This window comes from Dendroctonus ponderosae, unplaced genomic scaffold, assembly GCF_020466585.1.
Source record: "Dendroctonus ponderosae isolate FM_Combo_2020 unplaced genomic scaffold, Dpon_F_20191213v2 Dpon_F_20191213_5, whole genome shotgun sequence".
Taxonomy (NCBI): Eukaryota; Metazoa; Arthropoda; class Insecta; order Coleoptera; family Curculionidae; genus Dendroctonus; species Dendroctonus ponderosae.
Genome location: NW_026018715.1, coordinates 1,550,753 through 1,570,907, shown reverse-complemented (window position 1 = coordinate 1,570,907; position 20,155 = coordinate 1,550,753). Strand labels below are relative to the sequence as shown.

The window sequence follows — 20,155 nt, the reverse complement described above, 5'->3', positions numbered from 1 at the left end:
TATAAATACGTTGCAACCACTTGAAGCCCATCAAGCAGGGGGTGTAATGGCATTAAGGGATCCTTTTTGATGAAACATTACGTGCTCCACAGTCGTTTTGATGAATTCGATTCCGTACTTTGGTCTAGACATTTCTAGAACGTGCTGCTCAACAGCTAAGTACAGTATACTTTCATTATCGACAATATCACAATTTTCAAGCTGCAAGTTACAGATTATCTTCTAAGAATTTCACTGCAACAGTAAGCGCCACTTGCAAACATACGAAACAGTATTCAGTTTTTATTTTATTAAAATTTACAAATAAGGTATTTATTTTCGTGATTTAATATGTAGTCAAATCAATCAAGAAAACTTAAGAGCTTTCTACTTCAGAATCAAAATATGTTTAAAGGATTGTTAATTATTACGTTAATTTTCCATTATTCTGTATATTACATTTTAAGGCTACTTTGTATTGACGATTTGGGGATCAACCAGTGGACTTTGGATAATGATGTAGCCTAATCTCATAAATTATTTCCTTAATTTTGTCTGGCTAATTTACTACACGTCACAATTTATTCTGGAAGTTACTTAATAAATCTCAAACAAAATTAAATATCTCCTACGTATATCTGACCCAAAGCAGCGACACTTTTAATTGCCCTTCCAGGCAGAGAACACGATGCTATAAGTAATAAACAGAAAATAAATCCCGAAAATCTGCCTACCTAATCATAAATACAACTAAATTATGCCCTCATAAATCCATTACACGTGGTTCACGAAAATTTGTGGCCTCCAATATATCAGAAAAATTTAACAGTAAGGTAACGTGAATTATGTACTAACTTTATATTTACGATATTAATTTCCTTGGGTTTCCTTGTTCTGGGAAATCATCAGAAGCGCACAAATTCTTTATGGGCCGGCTATTCCTACTCTAACATGATTCACTTCAATTTAAATTTGTGATGGTTAATATTGTTAATGCTCTTAAGTTTTTGACATCTTTTTGGTTTGTTATACTTGCTTGAACGTTGACATTCTGGTTTTCTTGACGAAACATGTTAATTTTATTTTATCTGATTTCATGCTATTTACTATTTATTACTCCGTAGTGATTTTCTATTCTGTATGTCACTCGAAAGTATGAGATGGGATGGAATTGAATGAAAATGAAAATGGCTTGGAATTCTCTGCATGGAATCATGTAGCCTCCAATGATGCTAAAGGATCTTCTTTGACTGTAGCGGACCTAAAGCTCGGTCTGATTGTTCGTCTCAGTTTAAAGACGAGTTTAATATATATATGTATTTTGAACATTTTTCCGATCCCGTCTTACAGAAAAGGCAAACGAAACTCCGATTCTCCACGGTTTCATTCTGTGATGCATCTTTGCTGAGATTGAGAATTATAGGTCTGAGTACTCTTGTTAGTTCCTGTTTAGTGTTTCGGCCCTTAAAATGAAGTTTGCGTTAAGTTGACTGAAAATTGTTCTTGCTCTGTCAGTCACGATTTCATAAATATAATTCAACTAAATGTTAACGTAGACTTAAACTTAAATTAGAAATTGTTCACTGAATTGAAAAGTTTCAGATAAAAAAGTTCAGGTCATTTTCAAAATCGACTATCTCAATAAAAAAAATTAAGACTCAAATCAAATACATTCATAGAAAACGCAGTTCTGCGGAGGAAACTATATATTTTATTACGTTGTTAAGAGAAGCAATCTTATTATGCCAATAAGGACAGAATATATTGCAAACGCCTATTTATATATCCCAAAATTGGGATATATAAAATTTCAATCGTCGTGTCTTATTTAATAAACGATAATATCACTTGATAAAATACTTGAATACAAATGATAATTGCCATCGCCGCATATTTTAATATGCTAATTTCGTACATGCTAACTGAAACTTATTGTAAAAAAGTTTAAAAAGTAAACAACAATATTGAAATTTGATTTATTCCTTTCACCTAAAACGCACGATGTATGATAAAAAAACATTAAATTGCACAAATAATATATGTTAATATATTTAGTAATTAATACTTTTTTCAAAAATTCGTTGAAATTTTAGTTCTAGCATCCGCATATTGGAAACGAAACGTTGGCAAGACCTTATTGATAAAAACTATTCTCGACCAGGAATGCTGCTTGATTATGGAGGAAATTTTGTCAATAGCCCTGTGTGTGCGGAGTTCTATTACTTCTTTATGCCTCCTTTAAACTCATTAGGGCTAGCAATTAGATTAAAACCGTTTCCGAATAGATTTCGCAATAGATTCAATTTATTTGTATTATACATATTAGTCTAATGAAACGGTTTAAAGTTTTCGTTTAATATTTACTTACCAAAATAGCATAAATCAATAACAGTCCCAGATAATTTTACTAATGTATTAAACTATCAACTTTACTGACAATTTATTCCACTTCCCCACATTTTTATTTTTCATTAGAAGTCCAGCTATGTCATGTAAAACATTTTAATTCAACAGATATCCCAGTCCTTAAACGACTCGTATTATCCAACCTGTGACCCGAAAGTGAACAAAGTTTATCTGCAAAAATAAAGTGATTTTAAAATGACCATTAAGGATTTAAATTCGTTAACCAAAAAGGCAACGTTATCACGTTTTTCCCCTTATTTAACCCTGTAATCATTCTAACGGCGGTTCACCGTAGTGTTTCACCTCTTAATTGTGTGTATATGTAGATGTAAAACAGCGTATGAAAACGCACTGAAAATTTCAACGCGCTTTTTCCGCCACACACAATGAATGCGAAGTAGCTTAAGGGTGTCGAAAGAAAACTCTGGAAAAAAATGTTATCTCTGTGAAACCACTTGTGGATTTAATACGAGGGTAGAAAGCAAATATTTGTCAATTTAGAAAAAATCATAAATTTTTTATCGAATGCCATATTTCACGAGTTTGAAGAGATTTTATAAGCAAGCACATATTGCTAACCGATTAAAAACAATTTGTATGCATGTACTACTTATAATCAAGCATTATTGAAATTTTAGTTCTAATCAAAGATGATTTTAGCCCATCTGAAGAGTTTGTTGTAGCTCCCTTGGAAACTACAAGGACACATAGTAAAGCATATTCGACTTGTTCCTGGTGTTATTTTATCTCTGGCATAACTCATTCTTTTGCGTAGTAGTTTATTTGTCGTGGTAGTTATTTTTTAATATATAGCGAAATTTTACTACAGAGGAACTTTTTAACCGTAAAAACATTCTCTTTTTGAAAACTTAACATTTCTAAATTTTCATTTCACACTAGAGAACAAAAGTGTTTTTACTTAGATATTTATTTACAAAAAAGAAACAAACACTGAACTTGATTCTTTGGTTAGTTAGACTATGGTCAGATTTTCGATCTAAAAACAAAAAAATATGCAAAGCGTCCCAGAAGCACAATATCAAAAAGTACTCGGTCATTATTAGACTCAAAAGACGATCAAGTTAATTAGATTTTAAAATTTGAAAAACGTATACTTTAATAAAGAAAAATGTGGGGTTCCTCTGTTATTGATGGCAAGTCTACAAGACAGAGCATATTCTAGTCGGTGTTTATGTAACTCAACCGTTAATAGTTAAATATTCTTCTGTTTTGGTGCTAATAAACCATCTTATTTTATGGCAAGTTGATAAGCAAATGTATGACACTCGTCAGATATAATGACAAATTTGCTTCAAAATGTGTTTACTAATTAATAAACAGACTGTAGGATATCAAGGAGTTTGCGGAAGGAGTTCACAACTAACTGTGTGTTTGATTGATTGAAGTTTAAAAAGGTAGTCCCGCAGTAAAGCATCTTAAATTTGATCCCTGGGAATATAAATATCAATGCCCGCTGTGTAACAGCTAGGTCTAGCATGTTAAAAATAACCGTTTATTGCATCTTAACACTACACCGTAATTATTTTCCCAAGAATGTGTCCAAGTAGAAGCCTTATCCACCATAATTGGATTTAACTTTACCATTTTGGGGCTTTATGGGCGAGTCCATGCCTTCAACCGCAGAGTTTAGTTCGATGACAAAGCATCTTTTTGAATTTATAAAGGGTGCCTTTCAATTCCCATTATTTCCAAGATTACGTAGGATCAAAAGATTCCTATTAGCTACCTTCAGGAATAATTTTGGAAAACTTTTTAGGAAGAAATCATCGCTTAAGTCTTTATGCAAGAAAGTTATTCATTTTATCGATGAAAACTTGTCTGTATCTCCTTTCTCAATCACACTCTTCCACACAAGTAGATCAGATGAACAAGACTCGTTCCTGTTAAATGGCACAGTGGTGCCATGTCTTATCGCTTATAAATAGAGATCATTAAAGAGTGCAATTCGTATCACTCTCATAGAAGACCCAGAAGAACGGTTGTGGCTTCAAATGAATACTTACCATCCAAGGTTTGAACAAAATTTTTAGCGTATTTATAACGCGGTTGTGCAACATAAATGTATGCATTAATGTGGGGTTGATTTTTTTCATAATGTATGAACCCCTTGATTCCGAAACCCCGTGTATTCCTATTGCCCCATTCGTCCGTCACAAACCTAGCAAAATAGAATCAATGCATCCACAGTACCAGTTCATGACCCTCATCCAGAACATCATCAAAGGGGTCAAGAGAAAAAAGGCACCCGGACACGACGGAATCATAAATGAAGTCCTCAAAAAGCTGCCGCAAACAGCTATTGAGGATTTTACCACAGTGGCATATGGAATCTTGGACCTTCAATATTTCCAGGCCATTCGGAAGATGGCCCAAATAATAATGGTATTGGTGCCCCAAAAAGCAAAAACAGGAAGCTGCTTACGTCCTACAGGCCCATAAGTTTACTGCCTACACTGGGCAAATGGAGATGTGTATCCTGAACCACCTACCGGATACAATGGAGGAGACACAAGTGCTGCTGGATGAGCAACATGGGTTCAGGCCGGGACACGGCACAAATACTCGCACTGCCCGGCTAACAACAAGAATCCTGCAGCAGTTAAACCGATGACGCAAGATAGTAGCCGCCTTCCTGGATATGGCAAAAGCGTTTGACAAGGTTTGGCGGGTCTCCTGAGTACCAAATCCAATTAATCCGCATCTACATGTTTGCACGCAGCTTCCAAGTCAAAGCCGATGATCACATGTCAACGATCAAAACGATCGCCAGGAGTACCGCATGGGTCGAGCGGAAACGGAGAGCTACATCTACGCAGATGATGTAGCACTCACTGCAAATGGAAAAGGTGCTGGAATGGAAGCCAAGCTACAAAGGCACCTCGGCAATATCCAGAAATAGAGCAGGTATTTGAAAATGGAATTCAACCCGGAGAAAACGCAATCGATAGTCTTCTCAGCCGGCAGGCAACCGCTTCCAAGCTTACTAGAACTTAGAGGACAAAGGCTATTCATGGAAGTCCAAGACCACATATCTTGGGCTTATCTATGATAAACGTCTAGTATGCCACGTCTAGTTGGCAGTCACAATTGCCAAAACAAGGAATCTACTCCAAGCCTACTATCCAATGCTTACAGGTAAGCTCCTCCTGCAAGGTTAGAGCTTACAAACAACTGATTCGCTCTGTGCTGACCCATGGATCGCCTGCCTGGTTCATTACCAGCATCACGCAAAAACAGAAGTTGGCCGCACACCAAAACAGAATCTTGAGGATAGCAGAAAATGCTCCCTACCATGTCAGAAACACCACACTCAGGCGAGTCCTGATGGCAGAAAACCTGCTGGGTCACATCAGCAACTTAACGTCAAAGTTCCTGGATGAGGTCGTCATGGCAAAGTTAGAATCACACCTTCCGGGTTTGTTGCATCAAGAAGGTGACAGTAGACCTACGGATACAGCTTAAGAAGGCGACATGGAGGAAAATGGACCATGAACTTTTATGGAGTTGGTTTAGAAAGTAAGAGCGGATGTATTAGGTTGCGTTAGCATTGGGATTGTTTTAGAGTAGATTAAGTACATTGATATTGAACATTAAATTGATGAGTATTTAAGGTACCCGTAGATAATGTAGCTGTAAGAAGGTGTAATCTTTGTCTGGTAATAAATATGTTCAAATGTATTTCAGAAACCAGTTTTCGCTGTAGATGTGAACGAAACGAGCATAAGCAATTAAAATGGTATACTGATTATAACTTCAGAACCCGTTCGTACCGATAGGTTGATCGGTCGCGAAAGCATTGACAGTCCAACAACTTACGATTGCTTGAAAATCTTCACGAATTATTAAGAAAATTTTCTTTAAATAGTCTCCTTTTGAGCGTATGAATGTTGCAGTATCCTCTTGATCACGGAACACCTTGTATTTTAGCATTGCATATGTTCGTTGGAGCTTCTATACAATAGTAGAAACAAGTGCGAGTCATACGCATCTTGCCTGAAGTTAGACATTCAAAAGCTATATTAATTAAGATTAAATGGTCGTACAATTAATGCAATATGAAACTTGTTTGGAGCATTGAGAACAATGTCTCAGATTTTTAGGTTGCTCTTGATAGTCGTGATCAATTTATTTTGTTTGACTGGCCGATCAAAAGAAATAGAAATAGCAGCTAAATGGCTTGACATGGGCAATCGCAGGGAAATCGGACTCTTGGAATTTTTTTAAGGTTTTTCATCTATTTTTCCTGAACTGAAAATGGGAAAAGTATAGTTGTCATCACCAAAGGTTGACAAATAAGTTAGGCACATGGTTCTGCTATACTATGTTGGCGTCTGTTACCATTGGAAATTGCTACTTGAACCATTCTATTTAGTAGTTCAAAAGTTAAAGCAGTTTCCAATAAATCTGAATATTAATCATTGTACACAATGTAACCATACTTTTATAGTTACGAACGAAGATGATAAAACTGGTGTCAAATTTATTCATATCTTTTTCGTTAAAAGTTTATATGATTTATTAGTATTTTTAAGTAAACGTTATTGTTAGTCGCCAACGATTTGGCTTGGTTTAGGGTTTGATGGATTTTACTTTTAAAATGCCTCATGAATTGTGTAGTAAAATACCGCACGCATATTTCCAGCCCTTTCAGTTGCTATTTGCAAGACGAACATCCGACTTTACATTTTCCATTAAATTGGGAATGCTTTGTTGAATATTGTTCAGCAACACTGAAACACGTTATATTTTGTGACATATTTTTAAAATCTTACTTGGAGAAATACGGGTAAGGTACTGCGAATCAGCTTAATACTACACGTGCAGAAGTATAACTTTCAATTGTTCGAAACACTTTCAAAACAGCCAAACACTGTAGTGGTAGGCAAGATTCCGAAAAGTATACATCGCAATATTGTTCTTGAATTATTGACGTTTCCATAACAATGTGAACAGTATATTCAAGAACTACTTACTACTTACGGAAAATAGACAGGAATTCAAAGAAAGAATCAAACAACGTAGACAATATTAACGTCACCGGGTCCCAGAATAACACTAGGAGAAGTAAGGAAAGTGCGCAAATAGTTGAAAAACGCAAAGTCTCCCCGACCAGGAAATATTCCGGGCGAGTTCCTCAAATATGGCACATAAAGGTTATGTTTGTATAACTTTTATATTTGATAACACTAATCCAAAAATGTATACATATACCTATCGGAAATCCGAAAAGATATTCCACTCTTTACACATACGCTCAAAATACATAGATAACTCTAAAATACAAAAAAGGGGATAAGTTAAGTGCGAGAACAATCGAGGCATAGTGGTCGCAAGCACTATGTGTAGAATGTACGGAAAAATTCTGTAAAATAGAACATAAAATGAATGTTGAGAAATAGTTATTGGATTTCGTGCGAGTAGATCAGTCGTGGACCATATTTTCACTCTAACGCAAGTTATAGAGAAAAAGATGGCACGCAACCAATCAATCCATCTCTTATTTGTGGACCTGAAAACCGCTTACGATAGTGTTCCATTAAGCAAGCTCTGGGAAATATTAGAAAAATGAACATAAATGTAAAGCTAACTGAAGCCATCAAGGGATTTACAAGCAAACTGTAATGTAGATGAAATTAGGAAACCAAATAACGCCCTGCTTCACAGGACCTAAAGAATTGAAACAAGGATGCTATACCGCGTCGACCTTGTTCAAAATATGCCTGTTCGGAATCTTAAAAGATGTAAAGAGAAGTTTAATATTATGAACGTACCACTCTCTGACACGACCCTGTATACTCTATCAATCGCCATGACCAACTGCTAATCGCGCAAGGCGACCATCGTATGCGAGGTGTGGCCATTGAAAGAAGCGATGAAAAAACGCCAAAAAGCAACCGAAATTAATTTGTGGTTTCGAGCGGCTGGAATATAGAGAAGAGAACGCATAACGGGTGTAACGAGGCAGTGAGGGAACTGATGGGAATAACGCATTCTGTAATAGATGACATCAAAAACAAATAACTAATATGGTATGGCCGTATACAAAGAATTCAAGATCACCGAATCCCAAAGAAAGAGATGAACTGGCAGCCAAGAGGGCGAAGACGGCCCGGAAGACCGAGAAAGAGCTGGAGAGAAGTTATCGACAGGGAACTTAGAGACAGAGAGCTTGAACTCTCTAATTTGAAGTTATTTATAAACCTTATTCTAAAATGGTATTTTATTCAATAAAAAAACGAACTATCAAGTTGGAGAAAGTCGGCTTGCAAGTCATCTTGTATTCATTTATTCATAAAAATTGTGCATGCCTGTTGTAACGTCAAATTTGGTTTTGTTATATCGAGTTAGTTTGATCTGTACCTATTGCATAAACAAAATCAATTTCGGAGAAAAGAAAGACACAGTGCAAACAGACGATATTATATCAAAAGAGAGAAAACTATGCCTTCTGCAAAAAGTGAGGAAATATCAGTATTTTGCTCCCCCTTCACACATATACTTGCTAATTTGCGTTTCCCTGTGTCTCGCGATGTACTTGTTGCCTAATATCGCTAATTTACGGCATTAGCGCGATATTAGCAAGGTGTTAGGGAATACTGGTAGAATATTAATACGACTGGAGAAGTGATTTTCTGGCAATTATTTAATTGAACTAGATTTTATTGCACACATTTAACCATCTTTGCATATGATTTATAATTTGTTTATGCGTAAAAAGCAGTAAACTATTATTTTCCTAACAAGGCCATTATATGTTTGTCGATTGTAAATTTATTAAAGCAAATCTGGTGTCTATGTTATATCAACTAGCAACGAACATTTCAGCTAAACGTGTATTCTGTTCAAAGTTTTTGAATGATTTGTTGGACGAAATCATATGTGACTAGTATCTGTTCAAGTCGTGTAGTAATATAGAAGTACTATGAACTAAGATCTAATAAACAATTTCAAGCTAAACCTAACTTCAATTTCCAAAATTTATGGCCTGGATCTATATAGCTAACATTGGAAACATATTTTGAAATATTTAAGACAAAACCATTCTAATTTGAAATATCAACCATGATCAGATGAAAACGAACGTCTTGTTACTACCTACTAAATTTGGGTTTCCAATTTAAAACCGTTAATTTCATATGGATTTTAGCGTGAAAATTTGTAATGTAATTGTTTTCTTAAACAATTGACATACATAGCACATATATCAATTACCATAAGAGATAAGTTAACAATACCAAGCCGGCCCAAACTCGGAATTCGAAAGCTAATCCAACCATGCTGCAAATTATTATTTAGCAATTAATTAGGGGTTGACATTTAAAATAAGAAAGTTAGGTTACAGTTTTAGAACATCCTGTATAGCTAGAGGGCTAAATATATTTTACCTTGTTTCGGCACAACCTATCACCAAAACAAAATTTGAATTTTCTACAACAACTCTATGTTCGAATTCCTCTAATGCGCGATCTACGTAAATCATCCTGTATATCAAAATAATTATTGGTCAAATAATAAGACGTTGGAATAATATCGCTAATGAATTTGAATAGACATCTCTTACATTTGCAGCGTAAATATTACTGAAATATTTTCACCGCTCGAACTTGTGCGAAGGAAATTAGTGGGTAAAAACGTGTACCTACAGTGTGGAGTGTGTTCGGAGAACGGACAGAAACGGAGGGAAAGAAGTCTGAAAGGGGTTCGAGCAGGATTATCAATCACAAAGACGCCGCGTTGTCTCTCTACCGAAAGCCCTTTACTCGATTAAAACAATTAGGCGAAAGCGTAAAAATCTCGACAAAACGTGTTTAAATGGTAGGCGCGCCACCGGCAGCGCCACTTGAGCAAATTTATGGTGGCGAGCAAAGTCGTCGGTCGTCGGTAGTCCGCCCATTTCGTAAATTACATTAAAAATTAAGCCCGGGACAATGTAGCCGGTGCTCGAAGCGTATGCGTTCCTTTATTAAAAGTGTGTACCCACAGCTCCGCGACAGGATGAAGTTTTAATCACCAGATAAAGGAAATCTCAGGGCGACGGTGAAAAACAAAACCGAGAGCTGTGGGAGCCGCGAGCTATTCTGGAGACGCGGATTTAAATGCGGGATGACTCCCTCTCGTCGACCCCCGCGCCCACACCTAGGGACTCGTTTTGGAATCAGGAGCGACCGAGCATCGGGATTTTATACTACTTTTCTTTTTCCACAAACTTTCGTTAATGTGGTTTTATATTTTGGGGCAGGTACATATGATAACCTTTCATGTTGGACCCAATAGCCTACAACATTCATAGTAGCTTTCATAACAACTTTACAATCATCAAATAGACTGCAATTATAATAAACGATTTATTTTAAAGGACATTTAAGGATCATCTTAAATGATGCACAGAAAGTTGAGGATTTTCAGTATTCCTTGGCAGCAATTCCATTAGGAACAATTTACTTCAATTCACCACGGAAAGATTTGCAAATTTTCATTCCATGTCAGTATCGACAATAAAACAAATTCAATTTCGAAAATGTAAACGGCAAACATTATTCTCGCTGAATGAAAAAAAAATCCAGGTGAGTTCACCCAAAAGTTTACTTCAAGAATTGTTGATCCCATACATACATACAGCCACTTACATTTTAATGAATCTATTTTATAGAAGGTAAAATATATACAGGGTGGTGCTCAACTAATGTACAAAAAATCATTCTCATTTTGTTTTGGCAAAAATGTTGCGTTTTAAGTAAATTTGTCTTATCCCAAAGTTAATAGATTCCGAGATACAGAGTGTCAAATTGCAAACAAAAATTTCGTTTTTTCTAAACAGATTTTTAACCAGTTTCAATAGTACCACAAAAATTTGTGTTTGGGGGTTTTTTAGATCGGCAAATCCAAATTCTCTATTGATTGGCTTGTAGTTTCTAGAGGGCGCTAGCTGCAATAGCCTGGAGCCATTTAAAACATCAACTGGAACTTATTTGGGCTTTAATATATCGATTTTTTGTTGGCATTGTCTGGTTCTACAATATTTCCGAATCTAAAAATGTGTTCCTGATTCAAGTCGATATCAGTCACCGTTTTCGAGATATTTCACGTTGAAGCATCTAGTCATTTTTTGAACCAACTCAAATTAGATCCCTAATATTTTCGTAAATTGACTTTACTTACTTTAAAGTAGTTCTAAACGCGCCTAAATAAATACTGTCTAATGTTTGTCATGTTTTGTTTAATGGAAAATTTCCGTAAAAAAATTCTTTTATTTAGACATATTTGAGATAGATTTCCAATTAGTCCAAAAAATTACCATATGTTTCAATCTGAAATATCTCGTAAACGGTGAGAGATATCCACGTCGAACAAGTACACATGTAATGTTTAAAAAATATAACCGTTTGACGATATTTGAAACGCCAAAACAGTTCTGATGTGTTAAATGGCTCTAGACTATTGCAGCTAGCTTTTTGTGGCTCTGGTAAAAGTCGTTAAAAATCTGTTCAGAAAAAGCCAAATTTTTATTTGCACTTTGACACTCTTTATCTCGGAATCTATTAACTTTCGGTTAAGACAAATTTGCATGAAACGAAATATTTTTGCCTAAACCTGCCTCATGTGGCCATAATGTATGTATCACATTGTATAAACTCTATACATATAGAAGTAAATCAAACAACACTTTCCTATAACTTTCTTAAATAAATAAAAAATAAAAAAGTAAATTTAACGGCATTGCAAAAACAGATTGAAATGCGAGTTACTACCGCCATTTCTTATCTTTGGTGTCTTTTTTGTGCTTTTACCGCCAACAATTCCTTGCGTTTCTATATTGCATCTTACTGAACAAGTTTAGACACCTGACTATGATAATAAAGAGCTGGAGAACATTTTGATTATTTACGGAGGGTGTCATCAAACTGCATCAAGCCCTTCTAATCCTTACGCAGAACGTTGTCTATTGCGCAATAAAACTGGAAGTTTTCAGGAAGTTGACCGACGAGCTGAAAATGTTGGTGTTTGAAGTACTGAGAAAACCTGAAAATGTGCAAACGGAGGAACTAATTCTATGTGAGAACTCGAGCAACGAGTGATCGCAAATTATCTTGCAGTGAAAAAAAGACAGGCAATATTTCCAGACAACCAGTTTTCTTCTTTTTATGCCCAACGTGTCTAAACGCTACAGCGTCTAAACTGCCCCAAGTCATAAGATTTTCTGAATTGTTGTAACAACACCAGAAACATGATATGCATTTTGCAAAAACGAATCTCACTACTTAGAAAGCAACATTCACCAGACATGGAATTTAAAATGACATTTTATTAACACTTTCGTGAAAATACAAAATCTGTTATTTCTACTCAATTCAAAACGAATTTTTTTGCAGAACATGTTCTATACCGTCAAAAAGCGGTGTCACATTATCTCTTCATAACACCACAGCCAATTTTTATTGTTTGCATCAATATTTAGATCAGCTTCGTAGCATAGAATTGATTTCACGGAAAAGGCGGAAAGTTGCTCTTATGGTAGAAATGTTTTGCATTTTTCAAGCTCTACTTAATAAAAATTCAGTCGAATGATCTACTTCAATTAAAGTAAATTAATCAATAAACCAAGTTTCCGCGATCTTCAAAATAAGTTTCTGTGACTTTGTTACAAACTCTATGGTAACTGTGATCCGTTCACATTTTTATTCTGAAGCACACCACAAAAACTCTTATTGTTTCAAACAGACCCTGTATTTGTGTTTATATATAGCATTATGTAGATGATTGCCGCTATTTAGTCTTTCCAAGGCAAGTAAATTTGAGGCATATTCGGCACTTTTATACGTTTGATGTTATTAGCATCACAATTTTAAATTGTACTAAGTACAAATGTGAAAATGACAAACTCAGGCTCTATTAACTTTAAGAAAATGTAACTTTATATATTTTACAAAAATTCTATAGGTACGAAACTTTTTTAAATAGATTAAAAAATAATTACGAAACGTGCTGTACAACAATCAGTTGAATCACAAAACGTTTCCAATCAATTTTTTTTTGTGGAAACTTGCTACTTTATAATAAAACCTCCTCAAAATATTTTGATCCGAATTGAATTGAGAATGATACTTTTCCTTTATTTGCTGGTTTCGTATCGATTTTCGACCTGCAAAATTATCACCGTTCATTGGAAAACTTTCTATCAAAAGTTCTGCGCACATTCCCCGGTTCTAAAAGCTCGAGATTTAAGATATTTCCAAAGTTTAAAAAGTTGGAGTCCCAAGTGCGTTACGAGTTGCTTGTTTCTCAGTTTAGTTCCCGTTTATGCATGAGGGTCAAGGCCTACGATGGCCAAACATTCCCGGAAACTTCAACTCCTAAACTAAACTTCCAGTTACTAACTTTGTTTTTCGAAATTAGTTGTTTACAAGAAAAGTTCCTCACCGTTCACAACGATTAAGGTTGGTAATCGGTTTGTAGAAACTATTCGTACTACTTCGCTGCTAGTTCGAGGTCATAAAAAGCCCACTGCACGTATATTTTGGCTATTGATGAAATTCATAAAATAAATTATTATCGTCAATTAAACTATGTATTAAGTGCATTGGGAAGTGCTGATGACTAAGGTTGCATGACCCATCGTGCTTAGTTACTACAAGTAAATTTGAGACAAAGAAATGTGGAATATACGTAATAAAGTGTAATTAAGTTTCCTTTGTGCTGATAATTTAACTGAAACCAATAGATATTGGAACCGTAGACCTATAGCCAATTGAAGTGAGGAAATTATTTCCGCTACACGACTTTTTTGTCGCAAGTCCAAAAAATTTTCGCAAATGAAACTACATAGTTTCAATGTGCCTAAATATTTTGGAATGAAAATTATTTTACCATTATGTTTCCAACAAAATATGGTACAACAAACCATCCGTATTTTTCATCTTTAGCGTAAACGTAGATCGTAACTGGAAAGTTCTCAAGCCGGTCTCCGAGTATCTTAAGTCGCGAAAGAAGCCATAAGCGAGGGCGAGTTGCAGATGAGCGCTCAGAGGCCGGCAGAGATTACCCGTGAATTATGGGCACAAAGATATCTAATTGTAGCTCAGGGCATTAAGAGGGTTAGGGTGCCGACTTGACCTCGCCTGAGATTCTGAATACATTTGCACATTCTACAGTAGCTAACATCAAAGCGAAAATATTTTGAACTGAAATACTCGTATGTGCAGGAATATATTGAGATGTCATTTTTTTACAAATTATTTACTTTTAAAAATAATTTGAACAAAATGATGCTTTAGGCGTACATCAGCAAAGGAAAAGCTAATGGAGAAATTTACAAATATATATCATTTTACTAGTGGAGCTACACATTCGTCAGCCTAATCAGTTGAGAAAGAGTACCTAGATATTTTTAAATTGTGCATTATTGAAAATATTAAGCATTTTCGCGATGCCAGAAGAAATTTTGAGCGAAATATTTTAGTGGATTTTATGCTTGGTGTTAGTTATTTCTATCAAACTCAAAACGGTTTTAGTCATTACTTATGAGTACTACTCCAAATTCGCTTTCTTCAAAAAGTTGTACTTTTTAAATTACTCACGCTCAGTTTTGCGTACTGCTAGCATCTAGGTTGATCTAGTTTCTTAAAATTTTCACCAAATTAAATTATCCCTGAGGAATTATATGTTTTAGGGTTTTGCAAACGACATAATTTAAAAACGAAAGAAAAATACACCATAACCCTGATGGATTTATTAGCAAGCATTCTTCCTGTTCGTAGTTTTTCGTTATTTTTACACGCAGGTCATTGCAAATAAAATGATGAAAATTTAGGTATTGGTTATTTTACAGTTACCTTTTGTGAACGGTAAATGAATACGAGAGTTTTTTTGTTTAAGAAGAAAATTAAAAAGAAAGTCCGAAATTTAGGTTTTTTAATTGTACTCTCAACGGAATATAAAAAATGGAAACTTCAACGCGGAGAGGCATGATAAATGGAGTTGCAATCACTTCGTGGCCCTAATTTTGATTTTGTACAAGTTTTAGTGCCTGATGGCATTGTTGCAAACAACATTGTGCAAACAGTTAATTAAACGTTACTTTAGGCGTTACTTTACACTTTTCTTTCGAACCATTTTTTACTTAGTGCTTAGTGTATTGAACAATAAATTGATTACAATTTGGTGTACGGCCTCTTCCTACATCCAATTCAGACAGCGGAAGTACGAAAAAGCAAGATTATTGAGCTGAAAATCTAAATGAATAGACATTTTTGATTTTGCTATAGGATGCATCCAATATAGGGCAAAAATTGAATTAGCTTATGAAAAACTTTAGTTGTGGCAAGACTGGCAACCGATTTAGAAAAAAATTCTCAAGCTGCAGCACGTTTTGAGACCTCTGGATATGCAAATTTGCCATTTGTTCGATCGATTTGTTTATGTGGGCAAAAGTATCAAAGTCTAAACCAACTTCCTAAGAGCTCCCGAAGAGCCACATGGCTGTTTTTTACCATTACCATGAACAGTGTGAGATAAGCTTGACTTTCATTGATGAACAAAAATGTGAATAAAAGTACGAAAACAAATAGTTCAAAACCCTGTAGGAACAAAATCTAAAGGTTTAGTTTAGGGTAGTTACTGTTAAGAAAATGTGCATTGATTTGTCCCACTATATTCGAAGGGTCGAACTACTGTACGTCTTGGGTTAACTCACGGGCCATTTACCGGCTCACTACATTTGCCAGGGCTCATTATTAACGCCGCCGAAGCTAAGTCAACGTTTGCCGAGGTGCGCTGCTTACTAATTTCAATAGATTAACCGCGCACATTTAACCCATTCGCTTAAATCGAGTTATTTGTAATTAACTAGCTCCCAACTCAGGATTCGGCTTCTTCCGCGGTGTAGGAGCTAGACCGCAGATTAATCCGCCGACAAATTTTCGATTATCGGAGAGCAAAAAACGTTTAAGCTACCAGGGAGCAAACGTTTATTTATAAAACTCTCAGTCCCTACTCGGTGAATAATCCAGGTGAACTGGGTTCTAAGCCACACATCTTTTGGTATGTACTTCCATTGAGAACTTGAAGACTAGCTTATTTTAGACTTAATTGGAATATTAACTGAATATCATTGATTTCTCAGCTGATTTGATTCGGTTACATTGTACTATTGGCAACTCTATAGATAGAAACGCAAAGGCAATTTCGCATTCGAAAGTGTTTGGTAAAACGCTGTTATTACAGTCATAACGACGAAAGATGTATTTTTGAAGCCAACCCTCCGGGTTTCCAGAATTGTCTCTTCGTAATCGCCCCTGAGACCAAGAAATGATGAACCGAAGATAGAACCAGCCCATTTTTATAGGTCTCGAGTTTGCGTTGTTCACAAATTAACAGTCACATTTTTAAATAGGATAATTAACATATTCTATTTGATATTACGTTTCAGATTTAGTGTCATATGCTTTGCAAAGCGGTTGAAGACCTATTTAATTAACTATTTATAACTTATAAAAGAACTTAAATGATTCTCGAAATGCACACTACAAGATTTTCCGAGTTTATTGTCCAATAAATTGAGCCAACCATTAATGGTCACCAGATAAAAGCGTAAAGCGTGGATCTGGACGGCAATCGAAAAATTGTACAATTTATTGCAGACTTATAGCATGTTTAAAACTATTGGGATTGTAAAAATTATTTGCGAATTTTTGGTGTTGTGTGTTCTTTGTTAACTCGGCAATAAAGATGTTGGGAGTTATTCTCAAACTGAAATGACACGGAATTAGGGGTCAGGTCAGTGTTTTATTTTTAATACGTTTCATATTTTGTTCAGTGACGATGCTACAGCGCAAACGAAAGATGCATTTGAAGAAAAACTAAGAAACATTATCCACCAGATACCGAATGATGAGTCAAAAATCATAAAAAACGCAACAGTGGGAAAGCGAAACAATAGTAAATTGGTCGGAAAATATGGAGATGAAAAAATAAACTATACCGGACAAAGATTAATTAATATCTGTGATCAATACGACCTAAAATAGCAAACCTATTTTTGGCACACAAAGATATATATAAATACACCTGGTAGCAACACACAAGGGGGCCTAGATCGATTATCGACTACATCATCACTAGACAGCAACCAGGAATCAGAGTACAGGCTGTAAGAGTAAACAGGGGAACAGACTGCTGATCCGACGACTGCGATGTACAATACATCGCCACTGGTATTGTGAGGAAAGTAACATCCAACTAAAACGACATAAACAATATCGAATAAAATCTCGAGCGTCTACAACGCGATAGTACCAAATACCTGTTCTGCAAGAGATTAGAGGAGGAATTAACACAAACGAATAGAAAAACTGAAGATGTATACCAGCACACTAAATTCCATTTAACGGAAGCACCTCGGGAATCTGTTGGGATGCAGGCAAAGGGACACACCATACTGGTGGAACGGGGAAACAGAGAAATAAATTAAAGAGAAAAAACAAATTAACGAAAAATTCCTACAGAAGAAGAATGAACGAACAAGAATATAGGCAAGCAAAAAATAAAGGTAAAGGCAGAAGTACTAAAAAAGAGGAACCAATTTTGGATTACAAAATGCGACTACATAGGCCAGTAAATGGGAAGCGTACGAAGTCCAGAGCCTGGAATACCATAAAAGCAATGCGGACACGCAACAAATGGGGAACTAGTCTGAATGGTATGGCAAACTCACAGTCGACAACTTTTTTAAACAACTATTGGAAAATCAGTGACAGCAATATATGAGAGCAGATTAAGAACCGCCCAATGCGGACCTCACATATCTCGAACTAGTGAAAGTGCAAGAGACGATAAAATTCACAAAAATAAGAAAATCCCCCTATCCTGGCGAGAAATATTTCAAATTTATAGGAAACCGACCACCCAAGCTAACACAAAAGCTAAAGAATCTATCTAAATGAGGTCTAAATGGAGACGAAACCGCAAAGGAATGGAGGACCTCTTATATTATAGCTATACATAAGAAGCGACCCAGGGATAACTCGAAAAATTACCGGGGTGTAGCGGCAATCCCAACAATAAAAAGAAAATACAAGCAAAAAAACATATTTGCGAATCCTGAAAAACTTGAAACACGAAGACATAAACGACAAAACCGGAAGAACAGGCAAGGTTCAGAGCGGGAAGAAGGACTCTCGATAACTTGCTTACATTACTTACTTAATTTCAATTTTCAACAATATTTTAACTTTAAGCGTTTATCAGATTCGAGAAATGACTACATCATATTTTCTTTTCCTATGAAGGAAAACGCGTAAATTGCTTGAAAATTAAATTTCTTTATTACTCTATCTACAGCAATGTTCACATGATTTCTTCATTTTCGTCTAAAGTCATTCTTCTAGTTGATTATGCGCGTAAAAATAAAAAAACTTGGTCTTCCAACAGACGTCTGAATTGCAGTGGGAAATTTCAAGTTGACTACTTAAAAGCTCCCTCAATAAAGAAGTGAAAAACAAATTGCAACTTTTTCACATACGCAAACAACTTCCCAAAGTTGCGTTTCCCTCTGGAACGCCGTATTTTAATTATTGAATTCCTTAAAATGTAAGCCTCTTAGAAAAATAAGCTGAACGCGGCTGCTGCCAGGTTTGTTTAGCCCCATCCCCGCCATACTTTTGCCAATTTATGCATCAATTCCATATTTCGCAAGTCGTTTTCATAATTCCACGCATCGGGTCGACGAAAGACAGCCAGCCTGGCTCATCGTATTTCCATTTTGTCAAGAGGGAGAGGCACACTCACACACCTTATATCATTTGCATATTTGTCAGCTGTGCCACCTTAACTTTTCTCCAGCACGGGATAAAGTTGTTCCTAAAAAGGTACTCAGAGAGACAAACTATCGCGCCAAATCTGATGCATTTCAAATACCTTTTACATATTCCGTCACGTGTATTTCGTATGGATGAATATATTGTGGCAAATGGAACGAAATCGATTGCGACAAAGTGTTTTACGGGAAAGCTGCTAGATTAGTTGTTTTCTTATGCAATTTTATTTGCCCTAAGATCTTTGTTTCATTTGAATTGCAAAACGAAAATCAATGCGATTTGAAACAACATATAATTGCAGATATTTTTCTGTTGTAAGAAAATATAAATTGAATTCAATCAAACAAGTTTATGTAAAAAAGTGTGTATGTATGTATAAAAAGGCCAAGCGCTTTCGACAATTACGTCATCATCATGGCCACTAAACAATAACAAACAAAGCAACAGTAAGCAACCTGGACGCAGACAAAAACAAATTAACAGGAAACAAAACTTACTCGTCAAATCAAAAGTGAACATCCTCAAGATCACCGAACCGAACATCTAAAACGATAGTCAGAAATGGTCTAAAGGGCTAAAATTCTAAATGACATACTTACTAGAAACAGACTAAAGTTAAAATTAGAATAAATTAGAATGAAATTTGATTAAGGAACTTGACTAGTCGGCCTTAACAGTATGGCGACCAGTCTGGTAACATTCGCTCAAAAGCATCGGGCAGAAACACTCCACATTTGGCTGCCAAAGTGAATTTTAACACCTTTTTTTCGTTGGTGCGAAATACTGAATATTCAACAAATTCCAGATGCTCCAAAAAATATAAAAAATTAAATAAATAAATATAAGTATTAATCTTCCTTGAATGAAAATATTCCTTAATTAAATATAATTAATATAACATTTAAATTAAAATTAAAGGGCAATGAGAGGGTTCGGTG

General features: G+C 35.5%; 1 long non-coding RNA gene across 3 annotated transcripts in view; it reads right to left on the bottom strand.

Moving 5' to 3' along the window:
- The window catches only part of LOC125504637, a 39,862-nt gene extending 19,950 nt beyond the window's left edge, over window positions 1-19,912 (bottom strand). For 2 of the 3 annotated variants that reach the window (XR_007281613.1, XR_007281612.1), the window contains exons 1-2: window positions 19,817-19,912; window positions 19,715-19,760 (exon numbers count right to left, since the gene is read on the bottom strand). This is a non-coding gene — a long non-coding RNA (uncharacterized LOC125504637). Of the gene's footprint in view, window positions 1-12,374; window positions 12,427-19,714; window positions 19,761-19,816 lie in introns of those variants that run through there. The other variant, XR_007281614.1, reaches the window with a different exon arrangement.
- Between the last annotated feature and the right edge of the window lie 243 nt (window positions 19,913-20,155).